Source organism: Oncorhynchus nerka, linkage group LG25 (assembly GCF_034236695.1).
Source record: "Oncorhynchus nerka isolate Pitt River linkage group LG25, Oner_Uvic_2.0, whole genome shotgun sequence".
NCBI lineage: Eukaryota > Metazoa > Chordata > Actinopteri > Salmoniformes > Salmonidae > Oncorhynchus > Oncorhynchus nerka.
Genome location: NC_088420.1, coordinates 17,514,596 through 17,531,716, shown reverse-complemented (window position 1 = coordinate 17,531,716; position 17,121 = coordinate 17,514,596). Strand labels below are relative to the sequence as shown.

The following is a 17,121-nucleotide window of genomic DNA, read 5'->3' as shown; positions in this document are numbered from 1 at the left end:
TTTCAATGTATAACAGGCTATGAATATGTCCTTTAACCTGTCACATTGACACCTCTGCTTTAAACTCCTTCCATGGGGAACTGCAGGTTTTTGTTTTTTCCTTTAAATTAAGCCCTAGACAACCAGGTGTGAGGAGCTCCTTACTAATTTGACCTTAATTCATCAATCAAGTACAAAGGAGGAGCAAAAACCAGCAGACACTCGGCCCACCGTGGAATGAGTTTGACACCTGCGCTTTAAAGTGTGTTACACAGATACTACATAATGTAGTAATGTGACATGCTGATATTTACATTTAACTAGTAACTACACTAACTATACAATATGTCGCTAATGTATCTTATCTGCAGTGACCATGTACAGCTAAGTACATAGTTGTAAACTCAGAGTTTAGTTATAATTATTCAGAGTTTGCGTGAATGTGCCTTAAGCATGCTGCAAGGAGGCATGAGGACTGCAGATGTGGCAGGGCAATAAATTGCTATGTCTGTACTGTGAAATGCTTAAGACAGCGCTACAGGGAGACAGGACGGACAGCTGATGGTCTGCCACTGCGAGGACTACGTGTAACAACACCTGCACAGGATCGGTATATCCGAACATCACACCTGCGGGACAGGTACAGGATGGCAACAACAACTGCCCAAGTTACACCAGGAATGCACAATCCCTTCATCAGTGCTCCGACTGTCTGCAATAGGCTGAGAGAGGCTGGACTGAGGGCTTGTAGGCCTGTTGTAAGGCAGGTCCTCACCAGACATCACCAGCAACAACGTCACCGATGGGCACACACCCACTGAACCAGACAGGACTGGCAAAAAGGGCTCTTCACTGACGAGTCACGGTTTTGTCTCACCAGAGGTGATGGTCGGATTCGCGTTTATCGTCGAAGGAATGAGCGTTACACCGAGGCCTGTACTCTGGAGTGGGATCGAATTGGAGGTAAAGGGCCCGTCATGGTCTGGGGCGGTGTGTCACATCATCATCCGACTGAGCTTGTTGTCATTGCAGGCAATCTCAACTCTGTGAGTTACATGTGAAACATCCTCCTCCCTCATGTGGTACCCTTCCTGCAGGCTCATCCTGACATGACCCTCCAACATGACAATGCCACCAGCCATACTGCTTGTTCTGTGCGTGATTTCCTGCAGGACAGGAATGTCAGTGTTCTGTCATGGCCAGCCAAAAGCCTGGATCTCAATCCCATTGAACACGTCTGGAACCTGTTGGATTGGAGGGTGGGGGCTAGGGCCATTGACCCCAAAAATGTCCGGGAACTTGCAGGTGCCTTGGTGGAAGAGTGGGGTAACATCTCACAGCAAGAACGGGCAAATCTTGTGCAGTCCATGAGGAGGAGATGCACTGCAGTACTTAATGTTTATTTCTTTGCTGAGTTTAGTATTTGGTAACTTAATGTAAAGCATTGGCCTATACATGATGGCCCATTGGGCTACCTTGGTTGCCATGTCAGGTGCTCTCTCGCTCACGGCTATTTCCAACATACACGTTACACAATCTAGCTGTAATTATACAACTACAACACCTCCTCGATCTTAATCCTAATATCATCTGTGGTCCTGGAGCAGATTACTGATTACCATAGCATATTAATTCTGATTACCCCAGCATATTCATTCTGATTAAGGTGGGATGTTCCCACACATACAGCTGTCAATTACCAGACAGTGTCAACACCCACTCCAGATTAGACTGATTGGACTGGAAGTTTTGGATACCGACCAACCACTAGGTGATGTGATATAAAATTGTAATAATGGCCCCTGCAAAGACAGCCAACTTATCAAAATCCTTCTAAATGAAATCCATTTGGATTGATGTGATTGTGTTTATGCATTGGATTGTGTTATGTAAGAACAATTCATTTTGTATTTACTGTGTTGGGTCCGATGTCATTTGGAAATATATCTGGGTTTGGAGGGAGCTTCCTGGTTGTGATTTGACGCTTGATAAGACTGATTCTTCGTACTGCTTCACTGCACCTGTCATATTTGCCAGCTACCCCCCCTCCCACACACACACTCACCCAGGGGTATAAAAGGAGGAGCACATGCAAGTCAAGAACAGTACATCACTCCCCTCTTCTCTGGGGAGCTATTTTAGCCAGCCATGCAGTTTGATGTTCCCTACCAGTACAGTGCAATAATATAGCCTCTCACCCACTAGACGTTTTCTGTTCAGTCATTGTAGAAAGGATCATGAAAATAATATTGACAAACACATTTTTCATTTTACATTTAAAGTGTATTAGGAACAATAAATTGCTTATTTAATACACTCACACCACTCTAGATAGTCATTAATGTGTTTTATTTTATCAGTAAAATAGAAAAGTAATAAAATAGGCTAGATGATTGGAGAGGACGGCTGTACTGGGGATGACCTTCCCCTTAGCAAGAGCTGAGCATGTTCGGAATGTAGAGGCTGGGATACACACATGCCAGAACACGGAGAAGAATCCCACAGCCATGTAACCAATCTGTGTTAGGAGGAAAAATGCTGGATGTTTCTTTATGGGGTTTCTGTCTTTCTGTGTGCGTGTCCATCCACAGGGAGCAGCTGTCCATGGCTGGAGCTCCCGTTCACCGGGCTCCTCTGGTGGGGAAGGGAGGTGTGTCATCGGCGATAGTTGCCGCAGTTACCTCGTTGTCAGGAAATCTCAGTGACTCCTCCAGCGGCGCAACAGCCAATCACCGACACGGGTCCGCTTCGAGGATGAATCAGAGAAAGATGCGGAGGTACGTTACTTGGAGAGGCCCAGGGTCTGCTCATATCCAAGCCCAACCTCTCTTCCTATGTCAACGGGCAGATGGACACTGATCCAGGAACTGGAATAGTGATCGAGCGAGGACGCTGCCTCGAGGGCAGCTTCTTATGACACAACAAGGCTCGCAGGACACAGGAGGGCTACGTAAACAGGGGCAGCAGGGGCCATTGTAAAGCTGCGGTAGCACAGGAGGCGCTCAACAGGCAGTGCAACTCGTGCGGGACGTTCCTGTAAGGCGGGGTCCCGAATCTGAACCCATCACTCCCGAAAGGGCAGAACAGCCCAGTGAACGGAGAGGAGAAGGTGCTCATGTCTTGCTGGGTGGCTACCAGTGAGCCCAGCCAGGCAGTTCTTACCAAGCTGATCAAGGAGACGTACATTGGGAAGGTAACCCTCCGCGATGTGGCGGCTAGCATCGGGACAGGGCGTGGCTGGGCAGGAGAGACGGACAGCAGCAGTGGGAGTGTTTGGGTGTCGACGATGAAGGTGAAGAAGAGGAGTAGGAGAGGGGAAATTCTGGGCACCAATGGGCATGGAGCACCCATCACGGTGTCGCCAACACCACTAAGGTCCAATCACAGTTTGGCACCAGTGAGCTCAACTTTGTGGTGGTGCCGCCAAATCCTTACACCATTGAGAAACCCGTGTCAATGGTGGTGGGTTTGCACACTCACTCTCCCGCTCCCCCAGAAGAACCCAAACTGTCCCCCGTGCCTCAAGAGCTGCCAAACATACCCTCGTAAAACTGACCATCCTACCGATCCTTGACTTTGGCGATGTCATTTACAAAATAGCCTCCAACACTCTACTCAACAAATTGGATGTAGTCTATTACAGTGCCATCCGTTTTGTCACCAAAGCCCCATATACTACCCACCACTGCGACCTGTACGCTTTCGTTGGCTGGCCCTCGCTTCATACTCACCGCCAAACCCACTGGCTCCTGGTCATCTACAAGTCTCTGCTAGGTAAAGCCCGCCTTATCTCAGCTCTCTGGTCACCATAGCAGCACCCACCTGTAGCACGCGCTCCAGCAGGTAAATATCACTGGTCACCCCCAAAGCCAATTCTTCCTTTGGCCTCCTTTCCTTCCAGTTCTCTGCTGCCAATGACGGGAACAAACTACAAAAATCTCTGAAACTGGAAACACTTATCTCCCTCACTAGCTTTAAGCACTAGCCATCAGAGCAGCTCACAGATCACTGCACATAGCCCATCTGTAAATAGCCCATCCAACTACCTCATCGCCATACTGTAATTTATTTATTTATCTTGCTCCTTTGCACCCCAGTATCTCTACTTGCACATTCATCTTCTGCACATCTACCATTCCAGTGTTTAATTGCTATATTGTAATTACTTCATCACCATGGCCTATTTATTGCTTTTACCAACCTTATCCTACCTCATTTGCACTCACTGTATATAGACTTTTTGTTTTCTTTTGTTCTACTGTATGTTTGTTTATTCCATGTGTAACTGTTGTTTTGTGTCGAACTGCTTTGCTTTATCTTGGCCAGGTCACAGTTGTAAATGAGAACTTGTTCTCAACTAGCCTACCTGGTTAAATAAATTTAAAAAAATAAAAAATCTGAATGGCAGAGGGCAAAGGTGACAGCATCATCTGCATATCAATGGGTGGTGATGATAAATGCCTTGTTGAGAGTCAAGGAGGTGAATGCAAATCCAGTGATTTTACTTTGTTACATGTGCCGAATACAACAGTACAAGCCCTTAACCAACAATGCAGTTAAGAAAAATAATAGTGAATAATATTTACTAGATAAAGTAAAAAAATATATTAAAAAATTAACACAATTAAAATTACGAGGCTATATACAGGAGGTACCGGTACAGAGTCATTGTGCAGGGGTACAGGCTAATTGAGGTAATTGAGGTAATACAGTGCATTCGGAAGGAATTCAGACCCATTGACTTTTTCCATGTTACAGACTTATTGTCAAAAAAATATCATTTTTAATTCTCATAAATCTACACACACTACCCTATAATGAATGACAAAGCAAAAACAGAAATGTTGGCACATTTATTAGAAATAAAAAACAAACATCACATTTACATAAGTATTCAGGCCCTTTACTCAGTACTTTGTTGAAGCACCTTTGGCAGCGATTACAGCCTCGAGTCTTCTTGGGTATGACGCTACAAGCTTGGCACACCTGTGCCTGCTTAGTCTTGGCTGTGTGCTTAGGGTTGTTCTCCTGTCGGAAGGTAAACCTTTGCCCCAGTCTGAGGACCTGAGTGCTATGAAGCAGGTTTTCATCAAGGATCTCTCTGTACTTTTCTCCGTTCATCTTTGCCTTAATCCTGAATAGTCTCCTAGTCCCTGCCGCTGAAAAACATCCCCACAGCATGATACTGCCACCACGCTTCACCATAGGGATGGTGCTAGGCTTCCTCCAGACGTGACACTTGAAATCCAAGCCAAAGACTTAATTCTTGGATTCATCAGACCAGATAATCGTGTTTCTCATGGTCTGAGAGTCCTTTATGTGCCTTTTGGCAAACTCCAAGTTGGCTGTCACGTACCTTTTACTGAGGAGTGGCTTCCGTCTGGCCACTCTACCATAAAGGCCTGATTGGTGGAGTGCTGCAGAGATGGTTGTCCTTCTGAAAGGTTCCCCCATCGCCAAAGAGAATCTCTGGAGCTCTGTCAGAGTGACCATCGGGTTCTTGGTCACCTCCCTGACCAAGGCCCTTTTTTAAATGTTTAACTAGGCAAGTCAGTTAAGAACAAATTCTTATTTTCAACGACGGAACAGTGGGTTAACTGCCTTTGTCCTGTCGGAAGGTAGATTTTTACCTTGTCAGCTCGGGGATTCGATCTTGCAACCTTCTGGTTACTAGTCCAACACTAACCACTAAGCTACCTGCTGGCCGGGCGGCCAGCTCAAACTTCTTCCATTTAAGAATGGAGGCCACTGTGTCCTTGGGGACCTTCAATGCGGCAGACATTTTTTGGTATCTTTCCCCAGATCTGTGCCTCGACCAAATCCTGTCTCTGAGCTCTGCGAACAATTCCATTGACTTCATGGCTTGGTTTTTGCTCTGACATGCACTGTCAACTGTGGGACCTTATATAGACAGGTGTGTGTGCCTTTCCAAATAAAGTGCAATCAACGGAATTTACCACAGGTGGACTCCTGCTCCACTACAGCCCTGTCGAAATGCTCGGCCCTCCTTTTCATGTAGTCCAAGATCCCTACCATCAGACAACCTTCAAGTATAATTGTTAAAGGTGATGTGTTAAAGATAACGATTAGAGGTATTTACAAACAGGGTTAGGTGGGTTACTTCAAAGTGCAATCTGAACTGTAACTGAATCGTAACAATGGAGTCTCATTAGTCAAAATATATATTTTAGGGCCTCCCAGGTGGCGCAGTGGTTAAGGGCGTTGTACTGCATCGCTAGCTTTGCCATCAGAGACTCTGGGTTTGCGCCCAGGAAAAAATAAATATATATATATATATTTATACACTTTAAAGGACACAATTAAATGTGTTTTCAGTCCCCTAGTAGCCATTGGTGAATGCACTGCCTCATGGGTGGTCAAGTCCATGCTGCTGATGCCAGTGAGGTGTCAGCTCAGTGACTGTGAAGGGGTGTGTGTGTGTATCCGTGAGTGCATCTTTGTGTGTGTGTGCGTGTGCATATGTTTCTGTCTGTGCATGTGTTCGCTTGTGCATACGTGCGTGTGACTGCATGCATGCGCATGTGTGGGGTGTGCTGCACCCAGTTCCCAGCAGGGATTTTGTAGTCAGCACATCCACCAACCTCAGCCTTATAGTCCTACCAAGACCTGTTCCACCCGATTCCACAGCCTGGTTGATTAGATATGTGAAGCATCTGATTGTTCTCACTGTGTGCTCTCGCTCTCTCTCTCTATTTGGTGCAGTATTTCTCAATTAAAAAATGTACATGAAAACGAGTTGTCTCTCGTTGAATGAAGAATCCCCATTGTTGACAAAGTGTTTACCCAAACAGCTGGAAAACCCCTTAGCGAAGACCAAAACTAACGAAATGTCATCATAATATATGCATAAACTCTTGCGAACTAGTTCTGCTGGAAAGCATGCGGACGCCTTCTCTCTCTCGCCATCTATTTCTCTCTCTCTCTCCCCTCTGACTCTCTTTGTCTCGCGCTGTGTCTATGCATGATAAATACTCAACAATCCCCACCCTGAAAAAATGTAGCAAATATGTAGCAAGAAATTCACATCTCACAAACAATATTCTACAAAAATATCGTAGCACATGCAAATGTCAGTCTAACAAGGCTCTAATATTCCTGCTTTTCATTTTTTTTTTTTTTTTAAATATGAAAGTTAGATTCTTCACCTTGTAAGCATCCCTCCCTCCCCTCTAGAAGTGGAGCTGCAACATCCATGGATGGGAGAACTCTCTCTGGGAGGAGCCAACATCATAACCCCTCCCCCATACCACTCTGGGTGTGATGGACTGGTCATGGGGCCAATGAGAGCAGAGCATCAGAGGGAGGAAAGCACTAGTGCATCTCCCTGAGTACTGGTAACTCCCTCCCAAAACCACACTCTTATGCTTAATTCTAAACTGACCTGAAGCTTTGTGTTGATTGTAAAGGATTACCTTCCTTGCCCTCTGATAGCTAAATCCCAGCAAGCCTATCTTTTTACATATTTAGTTATTTCAGGTCAAGGTTAAATTAAGGGTTAGGAGCGAAGCTAGAGCAAGTCTCATCGCTGAGTCTCTAATATCACTGTTTGTATATGGCAGAATTTGGCATGAAAGCACTCCAGGCCTGCTCATCACAGTACCTTGATTAGGTGAATTACGGTAGGTGTGGCTGGAACAAAGCACAATTTGCAGAGTTGCCCACACAGGGCTCTAAATTTTAAAAAACAAAAAAACATTTGGTTACACTGGTGAACCCAATTTAGAAAGTTAGGAGCACCAGAAAATATGATTTTTAAAAAATGAATTGAGATACAGCCTATATGAAGTCTAGCTACTTTAGAAGCATGTTGTGCACTAGAAACGAATGTAACTGTAAAAGACATTAGTTTATTATACAAGCTAACATGTTGATACGAATACCTGTCATTGAAATTACAATGTCATTTGTGGTTTCAACATTGTGTACAAAGCACTATTTTCCTATTGGGGATACATTATGTTGACATTTGTACACTGTCTCTTTAAAAACATTAGGTTTATGATGATGACATGCAAGATATTTGTCATTCATTCATTGCTATGATCATAGATCTCCTGAAGAAGCTATCCCTTTTCCTTTCTTTCTGTACAACCCAAATATTTGCGATTTTATCCAAAGTTACCAGTTACCTAACTAGCCAATGAGGTAACATGACTGAACAAAGTGGAAACAAATGGTTAACTACGTGTACAGTGCCTTCGGAAAGTATTCAAACCCCTTAACTTTTTCCACATTTTTGTTACGTTAGTTATTCTAAAATTGATTAAAATAGTAAAAATCTCAACAATCTACACACAATACCCCATAATGACAAACCCAAAACAGGTTTTTAGAATATTTTGCAAACTTGATTGGAGTCCCCCTGTGGTAAACGACATTGATTGGACATGATTTGGAAAGGCACACACCTGTCTATATAAGGGCAGTTAGAATTCTTCATGATAAGCTGTAGAGCATACTGTCGATTTACCACCACAAACCGATGCTGGCACTAAGACCTCACTCAACAAGCTTTATAGGGCCATAAGTCAACAAGAAAATGCTCATCCAGAGGCAGCGCTCCTAGTGGCCGGTGATTTTAATGCAGGAAAACTGAAATCAGTTTTCCCTATTTTCTACCAACATGTCACTTGTGCAACTCGAGGGGGAAAAAACTCTATCACCTTGTCATGAGAATTTTCAATCCCAATGATAATAACTGACAATCAATAGCTCTGACCAATCCCCGAGATCTGTAAGACCATGGGTTTAATAATAATTAGTCAGACTCAGCTTATGCAAAAAGATAGTACAGTTTATTCACGAGAACACTCTGAAATCCATTATACAAAGACATCCAATTTTATAGCTGCGCACATACTTCCACACAAACAGTAGGTATCCTACGCACATACATACACACAAACAGTAGGTGAGTTTTATCCTTCTCCATAGTTCTCACCACTGTGTATCACTACCCAGCCGACAGTTCCATTCCCCCGAGATTAGAGAAACCTTGAGAAGTCTCAGAGGCCTAGCCAGGTCGGTCCAAACACAGTTTAATTGTTCTCCTTTCTTTTTTTCCCCCTTTGGCACACACCTACAAGTTCAAATCCTAAACTACGCCTTGCTCAGACAGTCTGCAGAGAGTGAGGTGAACGGGAAAAACGCTTTAATGTCCTTCAAAACGTAACCGGTCCAAACATGGGTGAATGCCCTAAAACACTGGCGCTAAACAAACCCAACACCTAGTTACAAACACTGGACAGCGAAAACCCAAAACAAACACGATACATCACCAAACGAAACAACCAACAAGCACGCACAAACACCAGCGGGCAAAACAAACTTAAATAACACCCATCCCAAAACCCCAACAAGGAACAGGTGAAAACAATTAGACAGAAACAAATGAAAAGGAAAAAGGGATCGGTGGCAGCTAGTAGACCGGCGACGACGACCGCCGTGCGCCACCCGAACAGGAAGGGGAGCCACCTTCGGCGGTATTCGTGACAGTCTGTGTTTTTCCACTATACAGATATATTGTTTAATCTAATTCTGACAAAAACTACACACAATCAGATTATAATTTTATGATTCTAATAAATTTCATACAATTATAAGGTTTCAGAGTGGAATTATTTAATCATTATCTTATCACACCTTTACTCCTCACAACTAGAAACATACAAAGCTCTCCCTCGCCCTCCATTTAGCAAATCTGACCATAACTCTATCCTCCTGATTCCTGCTTACAAGTAAAAACTCAAACAGGAAGTACTAGTGACACGTTCAATTCAGAAGTGATCCGATGAAGCGGATGCTTAAGCTACAGGAGTGTTTATCTAGCACAAACTGGAATTTGTTCCAGGATTCATCCATGTTTACCACATCAGTCACTGACTTCATTAATAAGTGCAATGACAATATCATACCCACAGTGACCGTATGTACATATCCCAACCAGAAGCCATGGACTAACATTATCAATCCCTCCCTGATCCAGTCTGCAATACCAACATGTTTCAAGCAGACCCCCATAGAACGCCAAGGTAGCCTGTCTAAATGACTATCACCCATAGCACTCACATCTGTAGCCATGAAATGCTTTGAAAGGCTGGTCATAGCACACATTGGACCCACTCCAATTCACATACCACCCCAACAGATCCACAGAGGATGCAATTTCTATTGCACTCAACACTACCCTTTCCCACTTGGACAAAATAAACACCTACGTGAGAATGCTGTTAATTAACTACAGCTCAGTGTACAATACCATACTGCCCTCGAAGCTAATCACAAAACTAAGGTCCCTGGGACTGAACACCTTCCTCTGCAACTGGATTCTGGACTTCCTGATGGGCCGCGCCCAGGTGGTGAGGCTAGGTAATAACACATCTGATACGCAGACCCTCAACACAGGGGCCCCTCGGGTGAGTGCTTAGTTCCCTCCTGTACTCCCTGGTCACCCACAACTGCGTGGCTGCACACGACTCCAACACCATTGTTAAGTTTGCCGACGACTCAACGGTGGTAGGCCTGATCAACGACAACGATGAGACTGCCTATGGGGAGGTGGTTGGAGAACTGGCAGTGTGGTGCCAGGACAACAACCTCTCAATGTCAGTAAGTCAAAGGAGCAGATTGTGGATTACAGGAAACGGAGGGCCGAGAATGCCCCCATTCACATCAACGGGGCTGTAGTGGAACGGGTCAGGAGCTTCAAGTCCCTCGATGTCCACATCACTAAGGATCTATCATTGTTCAAACACACCAACACAGTTGTGAAGAGGGCACAAAAAACGCCCCTTCCACCTCAAGGGGCTGAAAAGATTTGGCATGGGCCCTCAGATTCTCCAAAAGTGCTATAGCTGCACCATCGAGAGCATCTTAACTGGCTTGGTATGGCAACTGCTTAGCATCCGACTGGAAGGCGCTACAGAGGTTAATGTGTACGGCCCAATACATCACTGGGGCCGAGCTCCCTGCCATCCATGACCTCTATAACAGGTGGTGTCAGAGGAAGGCCCAAAAAGACTCCAGCCACCCAAGCCACAGACTGTTCTCTCTGCTACTGCATGGCAAGCGGTACCAATGCACTAAGTCTGGAACCAACAGGACCTCAACAGGCCCTGAACAGATTCTACCCCCAAGCCACAATACTTTCTTTTAGACTGCTAAATAGCTAATCAAATGGCTACCCAGACTACCTGCATTTACCCTTTTTTGCACTAACTCTCTTGCACACACACTGGACTCTACCCACAAAAACACACAACATACACAGACATGAATACTGACGCCACACACACATACATATTACATACACTGCTGCTACTGTCTTATCCATGCTGTTTCCTAGTCACTTTACCTCAATTACCTTGTACTCCTGGACATCAACTCGGTACTGGTACTCCCTGTATATTCACTGCTCAAATAAATAAAGGGAACACTTAAACAACACAATATAACTCCAAGTCAATCACACTTCTGTGAAATCAAACTGTCCACTTAGGAAGCAACACTGACAATACATTTCACATGCTGTTGTGCAAATGGAATAGACAACAGGTGGAAATTATAGGCATTTAGCAAGACACCCCCAATAAAGGAGTGGTTATGCAGGTGGAGACCACAGACCACTTCTCAGTTCCTATGCTTCCTGGCTGATGTTTTGGTCACTTTTGAATGCTGGCGGTGCTTTCACTCTAGTGGTAGCATGAGACGGAGTCTACAACCCACACAAGTGGCTCAGGTAGTGCAGCTCATCCAGGATGGCACATCAATGCGAGCTGTGGCAAGAAGGTTTGCTGTGTCTGTCAGCGTAGTGTCCAGAGCATGGATGCGCTACCAGGAGACAGGCCAGTACATCAGGAGACGTGGAGGAGGGCAACAACCCAGCAGCAGGACCGCTACCTCCACCTTTGTGCAAGGAGGAGCACTGCCAGAGCCCTGTAAAATGACCTCCAGCAGGCCACAAATGTGCATGTGTCTGCTCAAACGGTCAGAAACAGACTCCATGAGGGTGGTATGAGGGCCCGACGTCCACAGGTGGGGGTTGTGCTTACAGCCCAACACCGTGCAGGACGTTTGGCATTTGCCAGAGAACACCAAGATTGGCAAATTCGCCACTGGCGCCCTGTGCTCTTCACAGATGAAAGCAGGTTCCCACTGAGCACATGTGACAGACGTGACAGAGTCTGGAGACGCCGTGGAGAACGTTCTGCTGCCTGCAACATCCTCCAGCATGACCGGTTTGGCGGTGGGTCAGTCATGGTGTGAGGTGGCATTTCTTTGGGGGGCCGCACAGCCCTCCATGTGCTCACCAGAGGTAGCCTGACTGCCATTAGGTACCGAGATGAGATCCTCAGACCCCTTGTGAGACCATATGCTGGTGCGGTTGGCCCTGGGTTCCTCCTAATGCAAGACAATGCTAGACCTCATGTGGCTGGAGTGTGTCAGCAGTTCCTGCAAGAGGAAGGCATTGATGCTATGGACTGGCCCGCCTGTTCCCCAGACCTGAATCCAATTGAGCACATCTGGGACATCATGTCTCGCTCCATCCACAAATGCCACGTTGCACCACAGACTGTCCAGGAGCTGGCGGATGCTTTAGTCCAGGTCTGGGAGGAGATCTCTCACGAGACCATCCGCCACCTCATCAGGAGCATGCCCAGGCATTGTAGGGAGGTCATACAGGCACGTGGAGGCCACACACACTACTGAGCCTCATTTTGACTTGTTTTAAGGACATTACATCAAAGTTGGATCAGCCTGTAGTGTGGTTTTCCACTTTAATTTTGAGTGCGACTCCAAATCCAGACCTCCATGGGTTGATAAATTTGATTTCCATTGATAATCTTTGTGTGATTTTGTTGTCAGCACATTCAACTATGTAAAGAAAAAAAGTATTTAATAAGAATATTTCATTCATTCAGATCTAGGATGTGTTATTTTAGTGTTCACTTAATTTTTTTGAGCAGTGTAGATAGCCATGATATTTTCTACTCATTATTTTTTATTTATTATTAACTGTGCATTTCACTCTCACTAGTTCTATTTCTTTATTAAATGTTCCAACTTACCTTTAACTCTGCATTGTTGGGAAAGGACCCATAAGTAATAACCCTAGGAAGCTCTTTGCCACCTTCTCCTCCCTCTTGAATCCTCCTCCCCCTCCCCCCCCTCCTCCCTCTCTGCAGATGACTTCGTCAACCATTTTGAAAAGAAGGTCGACGACATCCGATCCTCGTTTGCTAAGTCAAACGACACCGCTGGTTCTGCTCACACTGCCCTACCCTGTGCTCTGACCTCTTTCTCCCCTCTCTCTCCAGATGACATCTCGCGTCTTGTGACGGCCGGCCGCCCAACAACCTGCCCGCTTGACCCTATCCCCTCCTCTCTTCTCCAGACCATCTCCGGTGACCTTCTCCCTTACCTCACTCATCAACTCATCCCTGACCGCTGGCTACGTCCCTCCCGTCTTCAAGAGAGCGAGAGTTGCACCCCTTCTGAAAAAACCTACACTCGATCCCTCCGATGTCAACAACTACAGACCAGTATCCCTTCTTTCTTTTCTCTCCAAAACTCTTGAAAACTCTATCTCTCTCAGAATGACCTTCTTGATCCAAATCAGTCAGGTTTCAAGACTAGTCATTCAACTGAGACTGCTCTTCTCTGTATCACGGAGGCGCTCCGCACTGCTAAAGCTAACTCTCTCTCCTCTGCTCTCATCCTTCTAGACCTATCGGCTGCCTTCGATACTGTGAACCATCAGATCCTCCTCTCCACCCTCTCCGAGTTGGGCATCTCCCGGCGCGCCCACGCTTGGATTGCGTCCTACCTGACAGGTCGCTCCTACCAGGTGGCGTGGCGAGAATCCGTCTCCTCACCACGTGCTCTCACCACTGGTGTCCCCAGGGCTCTGTTCTAGGCCCTCTCCTATTCTCGCTATACACCAAGTCACTTGGCTCTGTCATAACCTCACATGGTCTCTCCTATCATTGCTATGCAGACGACACACAATTAATCTTCTCCTTTCCCCCTTCTGACGACCAGGTGGCGAATCGCATCTCTGCATGTCTGGCAGACATATCAGTGTGGATGACGGATCATCACCTCAAGCTGAACCTCGGCAAGACGGAGCTGCTCTTCCTCCCGGGAAGGACTGCCCGTTCCATGATCTCGCCATCACGGTTGACAACTCCATTGTGTCCTCGTCCCAGAGCGCTAAGAACCTTGGCGTGATCCTGGACAACACCCTGTCGTTCTCAAATAACATCAAGGCGGTGGCCCGTTCCTGTAGGTTCATGCTCTACAACATCCGCAGAGTACGACCCTGCCTCACACAGGAAGCGGCGCAGGTCCTAATCCAGGCACTTGTCATCTCCCGTCTGGATTACTGCAACTCGCTGTTGGCTGGGCTCCCTGCCTGTGCCATTAAACCCCTACAACTCATCCAGAACGCCGCAGCCCGTCTGGTGTTCAACCTTCCCAAGTTCTCTCACGTCACCCCGCTCCTCCGCTCTCTCCACTGGCTTCCAGTTGAAGCTCGCATCCGCTACAAGACCATGGTGCTTGCCTACGGAGCTGTGAGGGGAACGGCACCTCACTACCTCCAGGCTCTGATCAGGCCCTACACCCAAACAAGGGCACTGCGTTCATCCACCTCTGGCCTGCTCGCCTCCCTACCACTGAGGAAGTACAGTTCCCGCTCAGCCCAGTCAAAACTGTTCGCTGCTCTGGCCCCCCAATGGTGGAACAAACTCCCTCACGACGCCAGGACAGCGGAGTCAATCACCACCTTCCGGAGACACCTGAAACCCCACCTCTTTAAGGAATACCTAGGATAGGATAAAGTAATCCTTCTCCCCTCCCCCCTTAAAAGACCTAGATGCACTATTGTAAAGTGGCTGTTCCACTGGATGTCATAAGGTGAAAGCACCAATTTGTAAGTCGCTCTGGATAAGAGCGTCTGCTAAATGACTTAAATGTAAAATGTAAATGTAATCATTTTGCTGTTAGTTTACACCTGTTGTCTACAAAACATGTGACAAATAAAATTAGATTTGATTTTTGATTACAACAATTATCTGGAAGATTTTTTCTCAAATCGGAGTGTGCTCCCGAAATAAAACTCCTGGTCGCACAGCAAAATATTCATTTGCATATGACCAAATAGGTTTGAATAGGTTTGACCCAAAATTAATCTGTCCTCCTCCTTTTCAGAAAGAGATGTTGAAGAAAACTATTTTTAGATTCCCACAATGTTCTATTTTACTAAACTATCATCTAATTTGGAGCTCTGTCTGACAGCCAGCCTTAGCCTATAGGCATTAGTGGTATTCCACAGACTGATAACATTTTTATACAAACTAGGTCAGAGTTGTGGTGCAGACAAACAGAGCACTGCCTCAGTCTAATACTTTTTAACTCAACACTGACCTCTTCTGACCAAATAGTAATAAGTGAATTAATGCAAGCATCTGAGGTGAAATTATTCTTTCAATTTTCTGGATGAATTCTATCTATTTCAAAAGGTTTTCCCGATCAAATTAAGAACTAGAATTTATAATGAAGTTGAGTCCAGCTTAGATGTGACTCATCATGTCTGTACTTGTTTATATGTTGTTGTCCATCTCTCAATGTCTTTCTGTTGATCTGTCTCTCCCACTTTCCCTCACAGGATGGTAGGGACAGAGACAGAGCAGCAGGAGGCCAGGTCCAAGCTTTCTCTGCGTAGTTTATTCTCCGCTATCGGCCTGAATGGGTGGGGAAGCTGGGTAAAGGGCGCTCCAGTAGCATGGAGCAGCTTAGCTTCCAGCCCCGGGGTGTCCCCCCGGCCTTTCCTGCCCCCAGCTCCAGCCCTGCACGCCCAGAACCCAGCCAACTGAGGTAAGCACCGTCGCTCCAGTCCCTACGCATGGTGAGAGGAGATTTAGCTTTTGAATTATAGGGAATTACAGCGATTCTAACCTTGATTGTAGTCTGAGAGGTTCTGCTTTATGTTTGTCAAACGGTTTAATCCATAAGGATACTGAGATCTCAGTTAGTTTGAACATTGTTGTGACCGTGTACTACAAATGTAAATATTTTTCCTCATAACTATACTGTAAAGTGCATATTTGGTCAAGGTATTTGCTGATACCTTGAAAAAAAGTAACACCATCTTAAAATGAATCTAAATGCAAATTGGGGATGGTCGCCTAGGGCTGCTGTCATGTTCGTTTCTCATCTCCAGGGGTAACCCTTTAAGCAGCTGAGGAAATCGTCATCAGTCCAGAATGTACAGTCCTCCAAGAAGAAGAGAGATGGCTCCAGTGCATACACACCTGGAGATCAGCCCAGCAGCCCTGCTCTCAGGTATAACCAGTACGGTGCGTCAGTAAACATCACTGAGGAAGCCAAGCCAGTAAAAAAAGCCATATTATAAACTGGGTGGTTCGAGCCCTGAAATCTGATTGGCTGACAGCCGTGGTATACCATGGGTATGACAAAGCATTTATTTTTACTGTTCTAATTACATTGGTAACCAGTTTATAATAGCAATTAGGCACCTCAGGGGTTTGTGGTATATCCAAGAACAGCCTTAGACGTGGTATATTGGCCATATACCACACCTCTTCGGGCCTTATTGCTTAATTACAACCTATGTTGTGATAATTGCGTTGTTTACTCTATAACCCATTTGATCAAACTCCACCGTGATGTACAATAAGGCTGTGACAACAAAAAGACAGTCACACAGTGGTGGAATAAATTCAACTACACATATACGTTTGTTTCATCACAAAACCATAAAGAAACAGATGTCCAGTGAAGTCCACAAAGCAAATATTGCAGACAAACATATCACATGATGTAGCATGCATGGTCAAGCAAGTGGATGTTTTCGACAGTTTACTAAACAACTACTGATTTATAACCACAGAGTTATCGCAAGTCAGCACAAAGACAACAGGAGCACTGCCTCCACTGTTCCAGCACCATTTACACTTGGTCATTTAATCAAATCAACAAGGCTATATATGCTTAGTTTAAAAGACTGAAAGCAAACTTAAAGGTACTGTACCAAAAAAAATTCAGTTCAATCAGTGTTGCTAAATATCATGTGGCTACCAATGGTACTGATGTGTGTGT

The 17,121-nt window shown here is 45.5% G+C and overlaps 1 pseudogene; it reads left to right on the top strand.

The window, feature by feature from the left end:
- LOC135564568 (uncharacterized) overlaps nucleotides 1–17,121 on the top strand; it is a 35,883-nt pseudogene that overhangs the window by 5,496 nt on the left and 13,266 nt on the right.